The sequence below is a fragment of the Microtus pennsylvanicus genome, chromosome 14 (assembly GCF_037038515.1).
Source record: "Microtus pennsylvanicus isolate mMicPen1 chromosome 14, mMicPen1.hap1, whole genome shotgun sequence".
NCBI lineage: Eukaryota > Metazoa > Chordata > Mammalia > Rodentia > Cricetidae > Microtus > Microtus pennsylvanicus.
In genome coordinates, this window is record NC_134592.1 from 34,866,717 (window position 1) to 34,890,653 (window position 23,937).

Below are 23,937 nucleotides of genomic sequence, written 5' to 3' on the forward strand. Positions count from 1 at the left end.
CTAGATTGTTCAGAGGAGAAATGGGGGGGGGGGTCAACATGATGCTTAAAATTCTACCCCCAAGTCAAAAGTAGAAGACACTACTTTTAATTTTATCCAAGATTCTATTACTCAGATTAAAAACCTAACATAGGCCTATAAACCCAGCCAGTGACAAAGCAAAGAAAAAATGATGTTCATACTTGAACAACAAGTTCAAATTTCCAAGCTGCCCAGATAAAACCAATACAAATGTCAATAATACATATAAATAAATCCTTAGTCTGACAGATGTGCTTTCTGGTGCTCCTATCAAGTCTCTTAAGCTGTAAGTTTCCTGTGACTAGGCATCCTGCGCATCTACCACTGGAGGATTTGCCTCAAAAAGAAACTAGATCAGAGGCACCTGCTCCTACCACCATTCCAACAACCCTAGCAATCTTGTAGAATAAACATATTTCCTACCCAAACCTTTCAGCTCATAGGAGAATCTCAAAGTTTGACAAACTCTTGAGACACAAGTCTGACCATGCCTGAACTTGCCAGTTTCTCTCAAGTCTTGGCTCCCAATATCCTAAAAACTCCCCAATGGCACCCAGTCTCCAGATCCTTGCCCTACCCTCGGGCCACCTGAAATTTTTAAGAACCACATTCCTTGTTTTATAGTGTTCTAACAACTTTCTCTACACAGCTTGTAAAATGTCCAGAAGGCACAGACTTCAAGCCCACCAATACTTTCAATAGAGCTAAGGAGACTGTAGATTCAGAGAGCAAATAACCAAGACAGGAGTACCTAGTTCAATAGTCTATGTGGGTAAAATAAATGTTGAACTGTGAAGTATAAGTAATGAGAAAATGAGGAAGAATAAGCAACAGCTACTCATGAGTTATGAACAAAATAATGAAAACAATAGAAAACAAAGAAATTAATCTGAACCACGATAATCAAAGAAGGCCTTCTAGAAGAAAGTCAGAGGTTGGACATAAAAGCTTTGAAGGCTAAGAAAGTATAGAAGGCAGTCTGTCACAATGGTATAAAGCTATAATACAGCTCTCTGAGGCTGACACAGGAGGGTCACACATTTGAGGCCAGCCTAGGCTAGACAATAATGCCACATCTTAAAAACAACAATAAAAAATTATCAAAAAGCAAAGAGAGGGGACACATAATTCTTTTTGGAGTAGAATACTGAAGTTAAGCATCCTAGATGGGGAAAGTCCAAGGATCAGGGAAGAACAGAAAATAAATTCCATCTAAAATCCTCAGGACAATTCTTACAGGTTTCCCTAGTTTCTGCCACCTTGCAGGCTCCACAAAGTATTAAGCATTCAATTGACTCTGCAGGTAAGGCCAGCTTGGAAACTCACCCTTGGGTCAGGAGGCAGTGGGAAAGAACTGTTCTTCAGCAGGAAACCTGACCTAATCCAGTTCCACAGTATTACCTAGGGGCCCCCAGGAGCACAGGAAAGCACAGGGGTGCCACACTCTGATACAGTTTTTATTCCCTTACCTAATCCCCTGACACTATAAGCACTGTGCTAGCTGACCCTGGCAAGAGCAACTACAGCAACCTGGAAGGCTAGTCAGAACACAAAAGAAGCCTCGTTGGGATACTGGTGAGAGGAACCTGCAGAAGGTGGTACAAGACTGGCACAGAAGGAGGGGCACTGCGCACAACTGGAAGATTCAGGTTTCCATCCCAGATGGTGTCATTATCTTTAGACCTTGATGCTTTGGCTCAGATGCCAAATGCTAAGGTCAATCAGCTCAGTGCTCTGCTTGCTTCTGGGAATGGGGGTTATACGCTCCATTCTTCCCATCTGTCTGTGGTTTTATATGCTAGCTGTGATTTCCCGTAATTCCTGTTTATAAGGGGATCGATGAAAAGATAAGAACAAGCACAGGCAACTCCTCTGTCCATCACACTGTGACAAACACATCTCAAGAGTTCTGCACTATAGCTTTACTGGTAACTCCAATTATGGCAAGAAGAGAAAAAAGGAAGGAAGCATCTTGCTTTGAAAGCTATAAGGGAAGTTACCCTTCTTACACAATCAATTTCCCCTTTTGGCAGAGCCTTCCCAGAATACATTTAGTGAGAAGAGAGGAGAACCAACAGTTTCCAACCCTGATCCCTAAGTCCTGATTGGTTTCTGCAAAGATGAGGAACCCAAGATTTCTTACTCCCTTGCTGTGCAAAAAATGAGTACAAAACCAGGAACCAAGTGTCAACATATGAGGCCAAAAATGCTTCCAAGTACACAACACCCTTGAAAACTGGGTGACAGCCTTTCCCAGTGATGATTCTGAGCAGGACAGTACACATAAGGCACAGACACTGCAAAAGGCTTGTCTCAAACGAGGGCAAGAAGATAGAAAGTTAAAGGCCAGATTGGGCTATAGCAAGACCTGTCTCAAATAAGCAAGCCTTATTTATAATTTTTTGTTTGTTCTTTTAGGTTTCATATATTTCAGGCTAGTCTGAAACCTACTATTTAACTGAAGTTGATCTTGCAACTGTCTCTTCTATGTAGTACTGGCTGTCCTGAACTATCTCTGTAGACCAGGATGGCCTCAAACTCAAAGAGATCCACCTGCCTCTGCCTCCCAAGGGCTGCGAGATTAAAGTCATTCACAACTAAGCCAGGCTTTATGTCTTACTGGGAATGGAACCCAATGCTTCAAGCATGCTAAGCAAGCACTTTACCAACAGAGCTAAATCCCTAGCCCTCAATCTGGAATTTCTAAAAGATATTCAAGACCCAGGAAGAACAAATTTCAGATGTGTGTCTTCACACAGGAAAAGTGCATTCCAGTACTTTTCTATTAAATAAGCATAAGGGGGAAAGAGAGCAGATTGAAGGAAGAACAAAGTGTTGTTAGTTATAACTTGGTGAGTTCTCTGACATTTTCTAAACAAGTACTTCCCTCCCACCAGTGACAGATTCAAACACCCCAGAACAGTCACACTGTATTCTTTCACACAGGGCCTCAGAAAACTAAATCTAGGAGATGACCTGAAAATACCTGTTACTGCATGATTTTTTTCCCCCCAGGATCAGGCCTCCTAGAGATGCCAAACAGTCCTGGCTATGTTAGTGGGAAGAGGGACATTTTGTCATTCTGTAGAACAGAGGTGGTCAAAACTCCATCCTAGGATACTCAAGATAATGACACCATTATTATTAATATAACTAGCATTTGACTGCTTATTTGCTGGGCATGAATTTAAGCACTTTACACTTACTATATGATCTAGCCCTCACGACCACCTTAAAAGGTAGGTACTATTATTATCTCAAGTTTTAGTCAGGGAAACCTAGCAGCAGAGGTTAAATAACCAGTCTAAGGTCATAAAGAAAGATATTGGGTGAGATTTCAAACTAAGCACTCTGGTCCCAAAGCATACAATCTTGGTGGAGGTATAAATGTGTTTCAGTCAGGTACTTTAAGTCTTAAACATTAACATCATTTTGGACTGAACAGATAGTTCAGGGGTTAAGAGCACTTGCTGCTCTTCTAGAGGATCTAAGTTCAGTTCACAGCAATGATGTCAGATAACCCACAACAGTGTAACTCCAGTTCCAAGGGTTCCCAACACCTTCTTCTGGCTTCCTCAGATACACACATACATGTGGCATACACACATACATATACATTTAAAAAGTAACTCTAAAAAACATTACAGATGAACTGTAGATAAAGACACACCTTCATAAAAGACAAACAGGAAGCTTTAAAGACTGTTCAGACTGCTGCATACAGCTGTACAACCTCCTGAGGTGCTGGGAACTTCAGAAAATGAGCAGAGGAAATCTTGAACACTGGGTGCCAGGGCCCCAACCATGAGAGCACTGACTTTTGAAGGACTAGGGTGCTACAGTTTTACCTTCCTGTTCTGTTTTGTTTTATACTAGAGTTCAATACAATGGGTTTCATTATGACATTTTTATATATATTGTTGTATATTGTTCATATTTACCTCATTACCACCCTCCCTACCCCTCATTTCCTCCTATGACTTGGCATATTTCAATCCCCAAAATAGTCCCCCTTCTAGTGACCTGTGTGGCCTCAGCCCTATCCTCTATCCACTGCCAAGTATAATGACCCATTCCTCTGAAACATCAGTGTTAACCACATCCCTTTCTCACCCAACATGTGACTCATCACTTGGAGAGAATCAACCCACAACTCAGCCCCACAGTGTCCCTAGGTTGAGAAGACAGCTCAAGAACCACCAATCCCAGCCCAAATCCCACTCCTCCACGCCCTACTAAGGTCTGTGCTTTTGAATGGTCTTAAATTATGGAAGATCCCAGGATATTCCTTGTTCTCTTGAACCTCTTATTTATACTAAAGCTTCTTGTTTGCAGACAAAAAAAAAATTCCCTTTCTGTGTTCATGTCATCATGACCAGGTGATTATAAAATACACTTCAGGTGATATTTTCGGGTACTCTATGGGGGTTCTGAAGCTGCTGCAAGACTGGATGAGCAATTTCCTGAACCGCAAACGAGATGGACAATCACTTTCGGTCATAGGTACCATACATTACGAAAGCCACAGCACTGACACATGGAGTCGAATGTGACGTAAATTCAAAGATACTAATTCTGTCTGTTCTTTAGATATGTACCTATCAGCATTTGCCTTTTCCAATGAGCCTCATTTCTCTAGAAATTAACTGCCAAAGATGGATACCCTGCATAACAATGATCCAATTCAGACATTCTTAATAAAAATATATACCGAAATGGTTAAGAGGGAGGGGTTTGTTGTTTTAGTGTGGTGAGATGTGCTCTTTAAGAATCTAAACATAAAGTATATAGCTGGGGTCTCTGCACTTATCTGTAAACTGAGTAAAGATGCACTCACTTGAAAGTTGTGCCTCTGTGCTTTAGCCAGAAATAGTAAATGTTTACCCATGAATTGTGAGCTCAGAAGATCATTACAGTATGTGGTCAAGAGTTCAGACAGCCTGGTTCTGCTACTTATAAGGTGTGCCAGTGCAGGCAAGATTTTTAAATCCTTTTAAAGTCAGGCCTGGGGCACAGGCCTGTCATAGTAGCTACCTGGGAACCCAAAGAAGGGAAATGGCAATTTCAAAGCCCTGTGTGGGCTATAAGAACCAAGGCCAACCTAGGCTACTTAGTGAGACCCTTTCTCAAAATAAAACATTAAAAAAGGACTGGAGAGCTAGGGATGTAGTTATTGGTAAAGCATGCTAGCATGCACAAAACTCTGGTTGCAATCTCCAACATTATATAAATGGCATGATGATGTATACCTGCAATCCCAAAAATTGGGGGATAGAGGCAGGAGGATCAGAAATTTAAAGTTATCCTTGACTATATAGAAAGTTTCTCAGAATCACGAGACACATGATTCTGACTCAAAACAACAAAATCCAGGAGGTGGTGGAGCACACCTTTAATTCCAGCACTTGGGCAGCTGAGGCAGGCAGATTTCTGTGAGTTTAAGGCCAGCCTGGTCCACAGAATGAGTTCTAGAGCAGTCAGGGCTATCCTAAGAAACCCTATCTCGAAAAGCCAAAAACAATCAAACAAAAGCAGAGCTAGGATGTAACACAGCATACAGCATTTGCCTCGCATATAGGAAGTCTTTTAAGAAAAAAGTCTTTTAACTATAAAATAAATACAAAATGGTTAAAAACAATTTCAAAGTTCCGGAGAAAATCAATTAGTACATACAAAACAGTAAGAACAGTGTCTAATACAAAAAAAAGCTTGCACTAATATGATGGTACATGCCTGTAATCTCAGAATTCAAGAGAGGGAGACAAAAGAATAGTGAAAAAGCAGCCTTGGCTATGTTGTAAGTTTGAAGCCACTTTGGGTACATTTCAAAATGCTGACTCAAAACAAAACAAAAACATTATTCCACACATGTTAGCATTTAGTATCATCCTACCTTATATTAATTTAGTTTATACAGATTTGGTTTTTATGTATTTTAATCGTGACTATATTAAAGCCTCACAATAGCCATTAAGTTAGATCAGACAAAGTTTATGGACAGTTCCTGCAATAAGGAAAAACAACTAACTAAAGGGTAGGAACTGAATACACAGCAGTCTTCCTCCTTAGGTCAGAGACCTGCCTCCATCATCTCTGAATACCCTCCCACACCCACCCATACTAGGACATAGTCAATAAACCTATGTTAAATTAGACTGACTACACAGTTGTCAGGCTATGAACAGAACAACCCTAGCCCTGTAGCCAGAGGATGGGGAACAAACAGAATTCATCATTCCTGGGCATTCTTACCCAGCCTAACAGACAAGAGGGCTACTATTCTCAGGCCAGACTCCAATTCATTCCTGAGAGGGAAGGGAGCAGTCAGAGGTCACTTAGAGGGAAATTTCAGTATGGCCCCTGCACAAATGACCTCTGAAACAACAGGGAATCAGGCTAATGTAATGGGACATTGTTCAGGCCCTCCCAACAGGCCAAATGGGGATCCATATATGCTTCAGAGGCACATAATGCTGGCTTGCTAATTGAAGTGGGAGTTGCCCTTTACAGAGCTTAGGCCAGTCTATAAATACCAGGGACTAAAAGGTTTCCTGTGGGGGCTCAACTGCACCTCCCTAAACAGAGAGACTATCTGGTCCTCTATGCCCCGAGCAAACCCCAGGAAGCACCCCTCACAAAAGAATTATCCTCAAACAGTGCACACGCCCCCATCCCCCAAGTATACTGCTTCTCTTTTTCCACTTTTTTTCCATCCTGTTTTTGTTGGCTTTCCTTCCCACACCCTTCATCTAAACAATCCGCTCCTAACACCTTTGCATGGTCCTACCCTCTTTTCTTAAGCTGTTTTGTCTCACTCTCCAGCTCATCCCACACTTCAATATTCCTATCCCCACTGACTTTGTCTACCATTAAAGAAACACCGACTCTGAAATCACTACAACTTTGGTTCTAGCTTCAACACAGCAAATTACAACACTTCATGTTGCTGAGGTTGGTGTCCTGATCTATACAGTGAAACCAGGTTGCTTAGGTCAAACACCCATTACAGTTCTACCCAATAATTCCTGCCTTGTCATAATTCCAAGAGGATGTTCCTTCTTCCTTTACACTACAACTTAGATAAAAATCACTCAAGGCATCATACCTGAACATCCAAAAGTCTTATTCTACAAGAGTGACTTCACTCTGTAGTGGACACATGGTCCTATCAGCAACCTTCTGGTCACTTTGCACCTGCCTTCTTAATCAGAAGGGATGGAAATGAAGAGTCATTAAGTCTCTATATGGTAAGAACAGACCTGCCATGTGTGACCAAAACTCCTAACGCAAGAGCACCCACAATCCCACATTTATAGGTTAATTTTATCCTGGTAGCAAGAACATCAGTCAGTTTTATTAGAAATACCATCTGGTTCATTTCTTTTTTAAGAAAAAAGTTTCAACATTTCCATTTATTTATTTATTTGTAAGAGGGGGCATGAATGTGGAGATCAGAATAACCTATGAAAATCAGTTCTCTTCTTCCACCTTTAAGTGGGTTCAGGATCAAACTCAGACAATGAGAACCTTTGTTCACTAAACCATTTACAGGTCCCTATTTGATTAGATTGGTAAGATCCAAGCATGAGTTTTCAGAGGCCAAGGACTGCCTATAATTTGATTCCCAAAACGTAGTAGTATCCTTGATGACAGCTCCAAAACATTGTGCCAGGTCTCTCTTCCTGGTGTTTCAAAAGCTACTTTTGAAAACTCATGGCTAGCCTTGAAATAAACCCACAACCTGGTTCTTTCATAAGAACCTTGTCCAAAACTTTTAGTCACCAGCATTACTTTAAACAGACTACCTTCAAAAACCAGATCAATACTAGAGAAAAAAGATAAAAGTCCTGAGCACTCTGTGCTTAAAATGGACTCTCAACACAGAGGTAAGAGGGTGCTTCTCTAGTAATGACCCTTATTTTGAAATTAGCTACCAGTAAGAGGTTCTCTTCCTTAAGATCCTCCTAAGACTCCTGCCAAAAGGATTGAGAATAGACCTGCCTAAAGATGTACAGGCAACTGGATGGTCTTAATATGAAAAAGTTGGTACCTCAGGGGTAACTCCTTAAACTTTTCAGCCATCAACAATAAGCAGATAATCATAGGAGCACAAAAGTGGATTGAGAGGGAGATCTTCCCCCGAGGCAGCTCAACCAGTCTTGTGCAGGCTGTTGTGACAAGGGAAAAAGGAGAATGTAAACACAGCTCCAGTACTGTGGTCAGTAGCAAGCAAGGACTGCTCCACAGTGGATAGACTAGAATGTTCTGGACCTAAAAATTCAGAAACTTGAACCACAGTCTGCCATGTACCAAAACAAGATAGATGTGGAAAGGGAAAAGGGGAAACAAGTTCCACCCTTTAGTAACCCAGGATGTGGCCCATCTCTGACACAGAAAGTGGGGGGAAAGATGTGGTCCAAAACCGGCCCCAGCCCCACCAAACTAGAGCCTTATTAACCCCTGGGGGGCAGACCAGTGTGCTCTACCATGCCACTGTCCACAGTCCTGGCAGTACAAGCATGGACCTCCAAGACCTCCAGTTTGCTACAATCTTATGCTAATAGAACAGGTACTTCCAGACCTGTTTGACATAGGCATCAGTGCTATTTCTGCTGTAACCCAACATTCGGCTTTAAGACCTCCTAATCATGAAACCAGGTGTGGTGGTTTTAAAGCAAGAATCTATCTAAAAAGAAAAGAAGAAGGGAAAGAAATAGGGAAGCAGAGAGGATGTGAAGGAGGGAGGCAAAGTCACTTAATCACCCTGTGCTTTACCTTCAGTAACTTTAAAATATAATTCCCACCTCACTTCAAGTCATAGTCATGAGAATAAGAGCTGACCCCAACGTTAGCTAAATACTTCCCATGTGCCAGGCACTTCAGTTCTTACTTCATATAATCCTCAAAACCCACAGCAATTATTAACCCCCATTTTCAGTTGAAGAAGCTGAGACTCAGCAAAAAGATTTATTCACAGTTATGTACTCAGATAAAAAAAAATAGTATGAAAGCAAGGGTCATCTGTTTTATTATTTCTTCCTCAAACTGCTATTTGAAGGACTGTGCCTTCTGTTTTAAATATGAATTGATTTGATTTTTATATGAATTGTACTAAATACAGTTTTAATAAGTTATTCAAGTTAAACATACCACTACTATAAAAATCAAGTAATACAGAAAAGTAGTTTAAGAAGTTACAGTTTAGTCAAACTCTGTGAGTTTGAGGGCAGCCTCATTGACATGGCAAGTTCTAGGACATCCAGAGTTACTCATAGGGAGACCTACCTCCAAAAAAGAAAGAAAAGAAAAAGAGAAAATGAAGGAAGATGAAGTTATAGTTTCTCTTTATGACCTAAATTCCCTCCCTAAGTAATCATTAATATGTTAATAAGCTACCTTTCTAGAGATGGTGTGACCATCAGTTTCATTTTACAAACTACGAAACTGAAAGATCAGTAGGGCACAGTGATAAATGCCTATAATCTCAGCATTAAGAAGGCTAAGGCAGGAAGATTGTCAAGAGTTTGAGACTAGCCTGGACTACATAGTGAGACCTCATCTAAAACAAATTTTAAAGACTGAAGGTTAAAGTTCAGTTTGCTCAAGGTCATACAACTGGGAAGTAGAAAGAGCGGAGACTGAACAAGGTTACTCTAAGCCCACTACCTTCTCTGCTGCCTCCTACTAAGTACTCCCTTTTGAAAACAACTGTCATTTACAAAGGACACAGGAACAGGGAAACTGCACTAGGCCCATAGCCAATTTTACGCCTCCACTTTCCCAACTAAATGAAAAAGCAGGCAGGCTGCCCAAGTACATCTCTGGTATAAGAATGCTGGCACTCCTTCATATTATTTCTATTCTAGGCAGCCACAGCCATAATGTCCTTGCAGCTCACGATCTCATCTCCAACCTCTGCAAACAACACAAGGACAATGGTTTGGAGTCAGAGACCATCCTCTTGGCAATATCAAAAGGAAGAAAGTGTCTTCAGAAGCCCTCATAAGCCTAGAAACACCACCAGCCTAAGAGTCCACCAGAAGACTACAAAGGGAGTGTTAGAACCAAGATTCCAACAATACCTAATTTGGGGTGAGCTTGTGGAGCCTCTCAAAATCCCCAGGGCACAGTGTTTGGAACCTAATGAACTCAGAATTTCTGCTTTGTTTTACTTCTATCTGACCCTCAACCACATAGATTGTGAGATAGTATTTCTATCCCTGGGGACTTTCCTCCTCTTTTGAATTATATGGGAACATTCTTCCTTAGGATATTAAGGCAGCCTTTCCAGATTATAAACATTCACATTTTTCATACATGTGTCTGAACATGTCTGAGTGCCAGTGCCTGGAGTTACAGGCAATTGTGAGTATTCCGGCACGGATGCTGGGTCCTCTTCAAGAGCAGTACTGGCTCTTCACTACTGTGCCATCTCCCCAAGTCCCACATTGGAATTTTTACTCCATCAACACACAAAAACAGTATACTGGCTTTGGGACTCCTGTGCTGAGCTAAGGGAACAGAAAACGAGCTACCGCCATAACATACTCAGCAAGTCAGTTTTATGGGTCTGAAATCCCTGGAAGTTTCCATTTCCCAGCATGAGCTACGATGTTGGATCTAAGGCTGAGTTAGCATCTCATTATATAAGCATAGTAGTAGCTCCTTCAGGGGAGGGAAGATGGAGATGGTCAGTGGTTATGTGCACTTGCTGCTCTTACAGAGGACCTGGGTTCCGTTCCCAGGAACCACACGGCAGCTCACAACCATTTGTAATGTCCTCCAGTTCTAGGGGACCTGTTGTCCTCTTCAGGACTCTGAGGACCCAAAGCACACAAGTGATGCATATACACACATACAAGCAAAACACTCAACATGCATTAAAAGAAATATATTTTTTAAATCCCAACTCACTGTCAAAGGTTTTGCTTTTCCCATTTGTATAACAAAACTAAAATTCAAGAACAGTTGTCCCTTGGCACAAGGTTTACTGGTTCAAAACCCCTGTGGATACCAAAATCTGATACAAGTACCTTATTTAAAAATAGCATAGCAGTTGCTTACAAATATCCTCCCATATACATTAAATCCTCTCTAGATTACTTGTAAGACCTATGCTGTATAAATAATTGTCATGCTATATGGTTTAGAGAATAACAAGAAAAAAAAGTCTACATGTTGCCCAATACAGACACATTTTTCTCCCCCAAACTGTCAATGTAAGGTTAGCTGAATCCACAGATGAAGAGCTCCCAAAGTTGAGTAGGGAGTTCTATATGTTTTATATGAAATGCCTTGTGTAAGAATAGCTTAAAATGCAGAAAATTTTTGCATTTTGGCTGCTATTAATACAGACGTCTAGCCCATAGAGTAAACAGAGAAAATTTAAAACACACTTAAAGGGTTTTAAATTTGTAAGAAAAGACTAACTAAAACACTGGAGAACGACTCAGATAAAGTATCAAGTGTTAAACCGTGCTGCAAAGAATATGAGAGAGGGCACTCAATAAATTCTTGTACAATTAACACATGAGTTTAGATGTGTTACTGAAAATTCTTTACTTTAGCACTACCATATCCACACCTTCCCTATTAAAGGTGTCACCAATGGCTCTGAAATCTGTTCATGTTACCACTCTCTACCTATATTCCTAAAAGTAAGGATGTACTTTTAGTGAAGCATACACAGAACAAATGACAAGCACCAACAAAATTATTTATTTCTAAAGAAAAAAGAACCAAGTCATCCTGTCCTATTTCCTTATCTAGTAACTGAATTTACACTAAGTGCTAGATATATTTTTTTCTCTAAGTTGCAAAACAAATGTGTAAATTGGTTTTAGGGCATGACTGATACCTACCAAGGTTTTGTTTTGTTTTGTTACAAAAGCAAACAGGACTATAGAAACAAACTCTGCACTCTCAAATTAGCAGACACATCTTTTTTGCTTTCAATCCTAACACTTAAAGAATCCTGAAGTGTTTTTAAAAAAGTTTGATTATTTTTATGTGTATAGGTGTTTTGCTTGTATGTATGTCTGTGTGCCATGTATGTGCCTGATGCCGACAGGTCAGAAGAGGGTTTTATCTTTTTGTTGTTGTTGTTGTTTTTGAGACAGTGCTTCACAGTAGCTATGGAGTCAGTCCTGGAACTCGCTTGCTCTGTAGACCAAGCTGGCCTCAAGCTCACAGAAATCCACCTGCCTCTGCCTCCTAAGTGTTGGGATTAAAGATATGTGCCACCACCACTCAGCCAGAACCCTGTGAGTCACCATGGAAGTGTTGGGAATTTATAACCCAGGTTCTCTAAAGCAGCCAGTACTCTTAACTGATAAGCCATCTCTCCAGACCTTATCTTATAGTAATACCCTGTTCCCGAAATCAAATAAATAAAGTAAAATATAAAGACTTGGGGGGGGATTAAAGAGGGAAAAAAGTACCTATGGAATACAGACCACTATCCTATCTATTCCCTTCTCCCACATTCTTACTGTTTTTTTTTTCTTTCAACAGAAAATAAGGGGCAGTACAAGGCTTGGGATGTAGCTGCATTGGTAGAGGACACGCATAGCATGCACAAAGGCCTGGGTTCAATTCCCAGTACCACATAAACCAAGCATGAAAGTACCTACTTATAACCCCTAGCACTTGGAAGGCAGAGACAAGAAGTTCAAGAGTTCAAGGCCAGGGACTGGAGAGATTACTCAATGGTTAAGAGCATTGACTTCACTTCCAAGGGACCCAGGTTTGATTCTCAGCAGTCATAACAGTCTGAAAACCCCAGTACCAAGGGATCCTGGCCTCCTCAGGCAACAGGCACACACATGGTACACAATTCTTATTTTTTTTTTAAATGGAGTTTTACCATATGGCTGCTGACCTGAAACTTGAGACCCCCCTGCCACAGTCTGAGTAGACTGAGTTATAGATATGGTGGGCCAGGTCGTGATAGAATTATTAATTTGATAAGATCTTTTCCTAACATTATTTAACTGTGGCTTTATAAACAGTTAAATTACATAGGTTTCCAATAGTCCTAAATATCTGTATATTTTTATCTGTGTGGTCAGTCATTTCTTCTTGGAGGTCAGACAGTTCAGGCTACTATTTGACCCCAAACACACACATACACAACACACACATAAAGACACAGACTCCAGAGTTCCAAAACACTCTCAGATTAAAATCTGATTAAGTAAAGCTAAGCAGCAAAAAAGCCTTACACCAACTAGATCAAGTTCCTAGATCTAGCAAGTAGTTCACTGCTAGTGAGATTAAGGAACTCCTCAAAGATTCTTCCCCAGGCCCATCCTCCCTTCCAGGGTCACTGAAAGCCCAATAAACAGAAAACACTAATAAAGCCAGAACAGTAAGGCTATGGTATACAACAGAGTTCTCCAAGTTAACTCCTGGGTATTTTCTAGACTGGTAACTCCATGCAGGCAAGTACTGTGATTATTTTACTCTCTTTTAGAACTATATATATGGGCTGGGCATGGTGGTATGCACGTCTTTAATCTGGGGGCAGAGGTAGAAGGATCTCTATGAGTTTGAGACCAGCCTGATCTACATAGCAAACCGTAGGACTGTATAGGGTGACCCTGTCTCAAAAAACAAAATGTGCAAAAAAAATAAAAAATAAACGTGCATATGGCACCTAGCCGATATGAATGCTGAATAAATAAATTTGCTTCCTTTTGGTTTTTGCAGCAACTCTCACCAGTCCAAAACCCAAACTGGTTATCTGCTCATAAATTATTATAACTTGAGAATACACATAAACAGGAGAAAAAAAAGTGGCCCAATCAACTCTTAAGAAACCCAGTGTCTGTTTTCTTGCTACCCTGTTATGCAACAAGTAAAATCCCCATAGGATTAAACAAGGAAGAAGATGGCTTGCCTAGAGCAGAGCTTCTACCTGCAGGTGGATGAGAAACAATCAAAGACTAATAATAGCGGTGTGCACAGTCAGCATACCTAATTCACTAATGGTCTAGAAATGCTCTAAGAACACCAACCAAAACAAAACAATAGCAGCAAATATAAAACTCTGTTCACTAGCTTTCGGGAATGGGATAAAGAGAATATATGAACTGTTTCTTTCCTAGTTGACTAGAGACATACTGTTACAGACATGTGTTCACAGTGTCTTTTAAGTAGGTGGCTGATTCCACACATAATAAACGCCAGGAAGTCAAACCCACAGCTATGAAGGGGTTCTGTCGCTAATGGAAGGAAGAAAACAGAGTGGGGAGGGAGAAAGGTAATAAGTAAGGAGGTGGGGTGTAGGATTCTTCCAGGTGACTGCTGTCTTCCAACCTCAAGCAATCCTACCATGTCTAGGATGCTAACAGCACCTGTCACTGTCTCACCTGGAAGACTTAAGGAGAACAAAACCAACAGAGGACACAACCCACTGGCCTGAGGTAGAGTACCATTTCTGAATCACAAAAAAAGCACAACACAGAGGAGAAAAAATATTAGTTAAGAAGCCTAGCTATCATGCAACTGTATCCATATTAAGAAAGCATTCCCTAGGGCTGGAAAGATGGCTCAGCAGTTAAGAACATGTACTGCCTCCAGAGCACCAGAGATTGATTCCCAGCAACCACGTTGGGTGATTCACAACCACTTGTATCCCAGGGCCAGAGAATCCAACACCCCTTCCTGGTTTCTGAGTACACACACTCAAGTATACCTATACAAACTCTCTCTCTCTCTCTCTCTCTCTCTCTCTCTCTCTCTCTCTCTCTCTCTCTCTCTCTCCTCTCTCAAAAGTAAAAATGGTTCTTTTTTTTAAAGTACACCTTCAAACATCATAAAGACACTGGTAGACTCAAAACTAGCCCTCAGAGACTAAGGTAGCTCAGACGATAGAATGTTTGCCAGCATTCTTGAAGCCCTGGATTTTATCCCTAGTACTAAATAAATCAGGATAGAAGCCTATAATCCATCACTCAGCTGCACAGGCAAGAGGATCACAGTTCAAGGTCATCTTCAGCTACTTGCCAGTCCCAGACCAGACTTGGTGACATATCCTGTCTCAAAAAACAACACACCATACAAGAACATGAGTTTATTCAGAACAAAACAAAACAATATGAATCAGAAACTTGGCTGGGGACCCAATACACTTTCTAAAGATAGGCCCAGAGAACAAGAAGAAACAAGATGACAAAGGTGATCATACTGAGGTAGGAACCTGGCTTCCTTCTCCACTGATCCTTTCAAAGTAAGCACTGAGCCTCCATTTCTCCGTTTTCTTCTAAGAAGGAAAGAGGATCTTAGACTTCAAAGTCCACTTCTCCCAATTTTAATGAGCCTACAGTTTCTCCTCATATACTTGGTTTGTTGCACAAGAACCTAATAGAACCCAGAAACCTACCTATAGTCAAAAATTTTATGACAGTATGGTGTCACACACCTTTAATCCTGTGAAGGCAGAGACAGGCGGATCTCTGTGAACTGGAGGCCAGTTTGACTCACATAGTGAGTTCCAGATAGTTAGGGCTAAATAGAACTTTTCTCAAGAAATAAAAATAAGTAAATAAAATTAAACATAATTTGACTCCTCACTGGGTCTCTTGAAACTCTAAGACTTGGGAATAGAATTTGTATTAATAGCAGGGACTACGCCAAATCCCAACATTTTAGACAATGAACTCTGCCAGTTAAGTTATATATTCATGAATAATTATATACACACACCTGAAGAACTTTCCAGAAGAATTAATCTTTGGCTTGGTTCCAGATATGAGAAGGCTAACTAAAGTTCCCCATTTTTGTCTGTCTTGGAGAGCATATGCCCTGCCCTATGCTTCTCTAGAAAGAAACTGTCTTGACACTCTGATAAAGAACAACTAGGTGAAACTGCGTAAGTTTCAAGGGCTTTTAGTTATGATCTAGAGGCCAGAAAAGCAAAACCTGCTGCTGATTATGAGGGCTAGTTCCAATTAGGACAAGGGCAAAAGGAGACAAGCCTTTTTCCCAGTAAAATGGCTGGCTTGATGTAAATGCTCAGCGCTAGCTCCCACAGGGGAAATGACACTCTCAGCAGCACCATCTGCTCTTTCTGGTGTCTAGCCTGATCTTTTTTTTTAAACTCAGCTGTAGCCAAAGTCCACCTGTATGAGGGCTGTGAAAGCTGCTCTAAAGAGCACTGTTTCTCAGATCTACATATGCACTGCACTTAGAGCTTCCCTGTCTCACTGGTTGACTCCCCAGAAGGTACATGGAACCCCAGCACAAGTTTTACCAAAAAGGGAAAAACTTCTGAGAATTACAGATCACATTTAATAATGAAAGCACTATGGCTTACTGGATAAAGGTCTCTCTGAAATGGCACTTTAGAACTGAGGCTTCGCACTGAAAATATTCTAGTTTTTTTTTTTTAAAAAAATGAAGCAGTATATGCTCACTAAATTTAGATACTACTCTGTCAACTCTCATCATTAGGTTCTGCACCATAGGGCAATCTCAACAGAACAAGACGAAGAGATTTTGTTCTAACATTGTTTTTCCTCAAACTGCACCATCAAGTAGGTTAACCTAAAACCAGATATATGGATGCAGCTTTAAAATATAGCCCCAAGATATAAAAACACATGTCTACATAAAAATTTATATAAGGATATTCTTAGCTGTCTGTGGTGGCACATGCCTGTAATTCCAGCACTTGGGAGGCTGAAGCAGAAAGATCTCAAATTCAAAGCCAGTTTAGAATGGATGACTACATTATTGATATATACACAGACAACAGACGGCAACATTATTCAAAAACAAAAGTGGAAAAAATGCAAATATCCATCAGCTGATACAAAAGTAAGGTGTGGTATATCTTCTCTACTAAGAAATATTACCTGGCAATAAACTGGGACTGAACTGCAGATAAATGCTACACCACCAATAAACCTTAAGAATAGTGAGTGGGGCTGCAGAAATGGCTCAGCAGTTAAGAACACCTCTGCTCTTCCAGAAGACTCAGGTTCAATTCCCAGTACCCACATAGTGGCCCACAACTGTCTGTAACTCCAGTCCCAGGAGATCTAACACCATCTTCTGGCATCCGAGGGTATTGCATGAACATGGTATAAAGGCAAAATATATGCATTTTTTAAAAAGTAACTAGAATGGAAGAAATCAGTTGCTAAAGACTACATATCAAAATTACAATAATATGAAATGTCCAAGTAGGTGAACATACATAGAAAGTAGACCAGTGGTGCTGGGTGGTGGTGGCGCACGTCTTTAATCCTAGCACTTAGAAGGCAGAGACAGGCAGATCTCTGTGAATCTGAGGACAGCCTGCTCTACAAGAGCTAGTTCCAAGATAGGCTCCAAAGCTACAGAGAAACTTTGTCTCGAAAAACAAAAACAAAAAAAAAAAAAAGAAAGAAAGAAAAGAAAAAAGAAAAAGAAAGTAAACTACTGGAAACCTTTGCAGAAAGATAACTGGTAAAGGATTTCACTTAGAGTTGATGAGACTAGTCCAAAATTAGATTGGTGTCATCTTATACAACTCTGAAAATATACTAAAAAACAGTTGCGTTTTTATATGTAAATGTCTATGAACTGATGCATAAAGAAGTGGTATAGATTGGGTGGTGGTGGTACACACCTTTAACCCCAGCGGTCAGGAAAAAGAGGCAGGTAGACCTCTATGAATTCGAGGCCAGCTTGGCCTACATACTGATTTCCAGGACAGCCAGAGCTACATACTGAGACCTTTTCTCAAAAAACAAAAAAAAAATCTTAGCTGGGCAGTGGTGGCTCACACCTTTAATCCCAGCACTCAGGAGGCAAAGGTAGGTGAATCTCTGAGTTTGAGGCCAGCCTGGTCTAAAAAGTGAGTTCCAGGATAGCCAGAGCTGTTGCACAGGGAAACCCTTTCTCAAAAAACTCAAAATAAATAAATTAATTAAATAATCTTAAAAAGCTGTACATCTACACAAAGATATATTACTCAGTAATAAACAGAATAACACACTATAACACAAACCTCAAAAACATGTTATGTGAAGGAAGCCACACGTTAAATGGGTGAATTTTTATGATATATAAGTCATTAGCCAACAAAGTCAATTCTTTAAAAGGCACATGAGCCAGGGGGTGGTGGAGCACACCTCTAATGCCAGCACTCAGGAGTCAGAGGCAGGTGGATCTGTAAATTCAAGGCCAGTCTGTTCTACAAAGTAAGTTCCAGGATAGCCAGGGCTGTTAAATGCAGAGAAACCCTGTCTCGACAAACAAAAACAAAACAAAAAGGCACATGACAAATAATATGCTAAATGCCAAAAATCTCCTTTAGCAAACTTAGAAACTAAACATACATACATATACATACATATATACATATATATAAAACCACAAAGCCATTTGAACTATTAAGGGTGAGTCAAAGAAAAGTGGTTATAGAATAACACTGAGAAAAACACAATTCAAACCTGGATGTTTAGGGATATTACCACAAGAGATGTTAGAAAAAGAATACACAGAAATGACGCATTAGGTTGCACAATAATGACCTTTTTTTTTTTTTGCCCTGCATATTTCAACCTTTCTGAAATCTCTTCCCATTTTAATGGAAATTAAAGGAAAAATTTCCCGTCAACCTCCCCTCAAACAGTGTGGAAAGAAAATTATAATTTAAGATGCAAAATAGTCAACCCAGCTTCTCGGTTCCCCTTTTCAGACTTCCACCTACTTCATTTACAGAGATCTACTGAGAGCGGCCCAAAGGGGGAAGAACTGGACTAACATGCATGCATTCACAGCCTAGTCAAAGGCCAAAGTCTAGTCCAGCCAAAGAGAACTTCAGCAAGGACAGTCTACATAAAGTCAACTCCACTCTGACCCTAAACTCCTGTGGGTGCAGAGGAGTCACTGCTGGTGGTAAACTGGGTCTGGACAGATTAGATACATGTCCTCCTTGAGAAAGGTTAGTAAGAAAGGGGAGTCTGGAAGAGTCCTTATTCAAATCTCTTCTCTTGAGGTTCTGCTCCTAATCTCAAAACTACAGGAGAAAAGAATCCCGAGCCATTTAACTTTTCCACATAAAAGATCCTGCTCTGGGTAATAAAGAACTGCTAGTCACCACCTCTGCAGTCTGAAAAGGCAACGAGTCTGCTGCTGTCATGAGGAATCCCAGGCTAGCTTCATAAGCCAAGTAATGGAGCACTGTAGAAAAACAAAACCAGAACACTTAAACTGGTACTCTTGAGGGGGTGTATCAGGGACACAGCTACCAGGTAATTTTAGAGCTCTCTCAGCACTGACCACAGTAACAGGCAACTACATCTGTTTCTGCTTGAGAGAATGCTTAGTTAATATCCTGTTTCGGGAGTTCTGCATGAATGCCTGGCATGCAGCCTTCAGATGTCTCCAGGAGGGAGACACATCACAGACAGCCCCAGAGCCTGAAGCCCTGCTCAGTTCTCACTACAGCTGCTGTACGAAACCTTGTACTCTTATACCTAGTACCTTCAGAGAGACTCAACTGTCCCTCTGCCTCAGGATCGAAGCAGCAGTGACCCAGCTCAGTACCACTTCAAGATCTACTAGGTACCTGGTTATCTCTACATACAACCGAGAACCAGAATACAAAAGAGCAAATGAAGAAACTTTGCTGGTTTCCAGCCCAAAAAAAGATGGGGGGGGGGTGCACAACAGACAGGCACAGATATGAGGATAAAGACAGAAAACAGCAGGTGCCTATAAACAACAGGTGCCTGACGAACTCACCTAAAAGATTTTTACTCATGATCACACATCAACCAAAGGAAAACATCTACTTACTTGAATCCCAGTCATGATATATATAGTAAATAGATCTTCATGCCCAAAGTCAGTCACCCCAAGGTTTGCCTGACTGCCTCCTGGGTCTCAAGATCAACGACTTCAATACACATTACAAAGCTTGCAGCCCTAACTCTCAGGTGCATTCCTCCTCCCAGCGAGCCAACAGTCCTCCCACATCAGTCCTTTTCACTGTTTAAGTGTCCTACAGTGTGGCCATATACTTTATGAACATGAATTTTCTAAAAACCATCTGACTAGGTGAAGGCTCATTATTATATATGTGGGTGTTGTGTTTTGGTTTGTTTGTTTGGAAACAGGGTTTCCCTAAACAACTCAAGCTAACCTTGAATTCAAGATCCTCCCTCCTCTTCATCTCTAAAAGTTTAGGTACTAGAAACCCTCAAAGTTATATATTAATTCTGTTTGGGACGAAAAGGTGAATGGATATATTAGCCAATAACTAGGATTAGTGAGGTCTGGAGTGTGGCACACCCATGCTGACTTTACAAGAGGAAGAGACTCAAGTTACCAAGTTTGCTTATTTTGCCATGTGATTCCCTGTGCTGTGTTATGATGCAGGACGCTGGTGCCAAGCTCTCCAACTTCCTGGTTTCCAGAACTGTGAGTCAAATAAGCTTCTCTTCTTTACAAATTACCACATGTCAGGTACTTTGTTACAATAACAGGAAATGAATTGAGATAGAGAGTGATACGATCCCTGCATGGAAACAATTTTCAGAGAAACCAAAGATTCTCTTGTTACATATTGTTTCAATGTTTGCCCTTAACCCAAATGTCATAATCTTCACTTTCAAGCCTGCAACAGAGCAATTCTTTTTTGTTGTTGTGGCTTTTTGTTTGTTTGTTTGTTTGTATGTTTGAGAAAGGGCTTCTCTGTGTAGCCCTTACTGTCCTGGAACTCACTCTGTACACCAGGCTGGCCTCGAACTGACAAAGATCTCTTTGCCTCTGCCTCCCAAGTGCTGGGATTAAAGTCATTACCACCGCTGCCCAGCAAGAAATAATTTTTTTTTTGGCAGGGGAGATTTCGAGACAGGGTTTCTCTATGTAACAGATCGGTAAAATCTTTAATGTATGGAAGATGGGTGACCAAGCAAAGAGGGCTATAAGGACCTGTCACTACCTCTCATGAATTGTCACTTGATAAACAGGGAAACAAAGGGAAAACACAAGCACCATTTGTTCTCTGGCTTTCCTTCAAATGCCCAGCAAATGGTTCTGCTTTATTCTCCCAGATCACCTGTTTGGTACTGGAATGAGGAAAATCATACTCCTCACTGGATTTTTAACTTTCTTCTTCTTCTTCTTTTTTTTTTTTAAGACAAGGTCTCACATTGTAACATTGGCTGTCCTAGAACTCACTATATAGATCAGGCTGGCCTCAAACTCTGCCTTTGCCTCCCCAGTGTTGGATTAAAGGCATTCACCACCATGACTAGTTTTAACAAAAGTTTTAAGATTTTATTGTTTATGTGTAGGTGTCTGTGTGCTTTCAGGGGCCAGAAAAGGGCACCAACCCCCCTATGCTGGAGTTATGAATGACTGTGAGCTGGTTGGGTGCTAGAAATTAAACTCCAGCCCTCTGCAAGACCAGCATGCACTCTTAATCACTAAGCGCTCTCTACAGCCCCATAATTGAATCTTTAAGACACTATTATTTCTCTAAGTCTACAGAGGATATGAGCAGTGAAGAATATCAAAAGAGCTAAAGATACAGAAAAAGCACAAGAAGAACGAAATGAGAGCAAGGATATTGGTTTGGGGGGGGGGGCTTTTGTCTTTTTCTGTCATCTGATTTTGATACAAGATATCACTATGTGTGTATCCAGGCTAGCTGGAACTCATGACCCTCCTACCTCAGGCCTCCCCAGTGCTGAGATTACAGATAAGCACAACCAAAGGCAAGTTTTAAACACAAAAATGGACAAGCATAATGTGAGCAAAATAATAATAAACTTATTAAAAAGTCTTACTTTTAGAAGCCAAGTGAATTACTACATGTATGTATGCGTGTGGAGGAAGTAGTAGAGCAGGAACTGCTGCCCCAGCAACAGCAGAGGAGGAAATCCCCTGTCAGAAAGATGCATCATTACATAAGAGCTCCAGATCAATCACCGCACCATGAAGACCAGCCAGGAAACCACAGTGCTGAGGTCTTGCCACCTGCCAGGCTGCAGCACCTCTTTTTACCTGTCTTCCTCTTCTCCCCATGAGCCTGAGTGCTACATTTGGGGAAGCTGGGCACAGCAAGTCAAACTGCCATCTGGTGGGTTTGCTCTCAGGACTGCACACCCTGAGACTTCTCTACAGCAATAGGTGAGGATTTGACTCATACATCATTCCTACCACAATATCCAAAGTCCCTCTGTAGACAGGAATCCCACCTACAGGTTTCAAACTAATAACTTAATGGGTACAAGTTTCTAAAAAGCAGCAAACAGTAATGAAAATTACCACAATAAACCAAAATAAACTGAATTTAAAAAACTGTGAACCAACCAAGGCATGGTGGTGCACATCTTTAATCCCAGCGCTTGGGAGGCAGAGGCCTACGGATCTCTGAGTTCAAGACCAGCCTTGTCTACAGAGTGAGTGCCAGGACTGTTACGCAAAGAAAACTTGACTCAAAGAAACAAAACAAAAAGCAGGGCCTAAGGAGGACAAAAATCAGAGCTCCGTGAAGACCTGTCTGGTTTCGGTTTTACTCATCACAGTATCTCTAATATCAGGCAACTGGCATATGCTGTGTATCACACAAAATAGAATGAAAACATCTTTAAAAGGTGAACAAGCAGCATTGTGCAAACTGACCATAAATGTGCATCCAGGAGAGTTAGAGGCACTTATAATTAGGGGAACAGCCTCAACTAATGGTGCTTTGAGAAATATCTAGAGACTCCAGAACTTACATTTGTGGCTTTATTTAACTTGTGTGGCTTTTATCTCAATTGGAAAAACAAGAATAATATCCACCCTGCCTCAAATGTTATTAAGTGAGATCAAAAGTGAAACTTGGGCCAGTGATAGCTCAGTGGTTAAAAGCACTTGCCACCAGACCTGATCACCTAAGTTCAATCTCCAGGAGGCAGAAAACTGGCTCATGCCAAGCTGTTCTTTGACCTCCACACCAGCACCATGGTGTGTTTGTACACAAGCTCCCACACTCAAACTCAAGCACACTAAATAAATGTAATTTTTTAAGGGAAACTTTTAGCTCAAGCCTGGTACACAGTAAACCCTTAAGAAGCTTTGCACATCATCCCCGCCTTATGAAACTGTTCCTTTACTGAAGTATAAGAACACCCTCCAGTTCAGACAATGCTCGTTTCTATTTGAATATGCACCTAAAGAAAAAAGTACAAAGCTCAAAACTAAGAAGTCAATGCCAAGGGCATGTCTCTACTAGTCTCCGCTAGATGGTGACAATCTGGGTGTAGAATTCCCAGAGCACGAAAGAGGGGGGGGGGGGGGAGGAAGGAGAGAGAGAATATCATTTTTTTTAACTCAAGGGATTCTAACAGCAAAACAAGAATTGATCACTGTGAAGAGCAGTACTGCAGGTCTAGAGAGGAGTCAACACCCGTGGCTTCACCGAACTGGAGAATGTCCCCGCACCTCTCTCTGTACAGAGCACTTCAACCCCCAGTCGGCAAAAGCAACAAAGGGCAGCATACTGCCTTGTCACCATAGAAGTGTGTGGCGACAACATTAGGCCTCCGCCGAGCCGTGAAGTTCCCAATGAACTTGACGCCTCTTTGCCCGGGCCTCGCTGTCCTCCCAGTTCCGTTACAGGTTAAGTTTTTCCACCGCGGTGGCTGCACGACCACAACCGAGGGGGAACGTCGGACTCACAAATATTTGTGATTTTACTAAGGATTCAAAAAGAAAGTCTAGATGCAGTCGCATTCGAAACAACAACAAAACAGGAAGTGGCTTGGGCGAGTTTCAGTGCACATAATAAGAAAGTTTCAGCGACTAAAGAGGCGACCAGGCGCTGCGGCTCCGGAGAGCTCACGCGCACACGCGAGCGGCTGCACCATTTCCTCAGGAAACCCGGCCTCGGCCGAGCCTGTCCCGTCGCCCAGGGCCGCGGCTTCG

The 23,937-nt window shown here is 41.2% G+C and overlaps 1 protein-coding gene across 1 annotated transcript in view; it reads right to left on the bottom strand.

The window, feature by feature from the left end:
• The window catches only part of Susd6 (sushi domain containing 6), a 96,259-nt gene that overhangs the window by 71,920 nt on the left and 402 nt on the right, over nt 1–23,937 (bottom strand). The window lies entirely within an intron of this gene.